Here is a 1,498-nt window from a genome sequence, read left to right as displayed (position 1 = left end):
GTAGAAAAAAATGTTTTGAAGTTTATTAATATTTTCACCTGGGTTCAATGACTTCTTATATACTTTGAGGCCAGAAGTAATCACTTTCATGACCCATGTGATGTATCTTGAGATGCAAAACTTCAACAAAATAACTCCCATTTTGACTGAAAATTTTCGCTTAGTAAAATATGCTACCGTTTCACTACCTCTTACATTAAAATTCAGCTTCTTTTTTTTTTTTTTCTTTTTTTTTATTTTTTTCTTTTTCCAGTTTACATTTTCTGCAATATCTTTTTCTGCTAGGTGAGAAGGGCCATCTCTGGTGAGTATACTATCTCCTGGCATTCCACTCTTGAGTTTCCATTCCTAGTCCTGCTACCAATATTTGAATTTCAAAAACTTGACTAAAGAGCAGATTTAAAATTCTACACAGATGTGGGTCTTGATTTGTGTGCTGGTTTTGTCTGGAATTAAGTGGTTTTTTTTTTTCATAGTAGCTTATACAATATTGTGGTTTGGATTTGTGATGAAAACAGCGTTGATAGCACAGGCATGTTTTAGTTACTGCTGAGCAGAGCTTACACAGCGTCAAGGCCTTTTCTGCTCCTCACCCTGCCCTGCCAGCGAGTAGCTGGGGGTGCACAAGAAGCTGGGATGGGACACAGCTGGGACAGCTGACCCCAGCTGACCCAAGGGATGTTCCTTACCATATTACGTCATGCTCAGGAATAAAACTGGGGGATGATGTTTGCCAGGGCTTTTCTAACTTTTTCCCTTCTGATTCTTTTCCCTGTCCTGCTGCGGGTGTGAGTGAGCAGCAGTGTGGTGCTGAGCTGTCCGCTAGGGTTAACCCACGGCATTTTGTTCCCAAGGTAACAAGACAGCTGGCTTAGCATGCATGGGGCACTTCTATCCCTTCTGCTTGTGCCAAGGTGGATAGGAACTATCAGATGACAAATGACTGGTTCACTGGTGATCAGGGTGATACTTTGCCCTTTGAGAAATCATCCATGAGTTTTCCATTTGTTTCTCAGGGCCAGAAATAAGAGCAACAGTTCCAGTAACCAAATGATCCAGGAGCTAGCAGTGTGCCAGCAGTTAGGTGTACAATTATTAGGGCTAAGGAGGCTGTTCTGGAGGGCTCTGTGCCTTACTGGAGCATCAATTACAAGGGACAACCCTGTATCTAACAAAACATCGTGATTCATATCTTGAGTATATTTTTACATAGATTATAAATAAAAAACATGGCCCTCAATTATTCCCAGTTTAGCACCTTAAATTTGTCTTAGGTGAAGGGGATCAGGTTTAGAAGGATTAATTTAGTTTCTGCTTTTTTTTTTTTCTTTCACTTGAACTTCTTGGACTATTTGTACCCATTAAATATAAAGAGAAATGAAACAAGGATTCAGCTGGGTTCAAATATGAACTGAAACACCTACATTGGCTACCTGGTTGGAAAGCACTCTGACTTCTCAGAGTGTGAGTATTTTTTCCTCAAGTGTCCCAAGTCTAG

Source organism: Athene noctua, chromosome 2 (assembly GCF_965140245.1).
Source record: "Athene noctua chromosome 2, bAthNoc1.hap1.1, whole genome shotgun sequence".
In the NCBI taxonomy this organism is placed as follows: domain Eukaryota; kingdom Metazoa; phylum Chordata; class Aves; order Strigiformes; family Strigidae; genus Athene; species Athene noctua.
Note: the sequence above shows the minus strand (reverse complement) of the source record.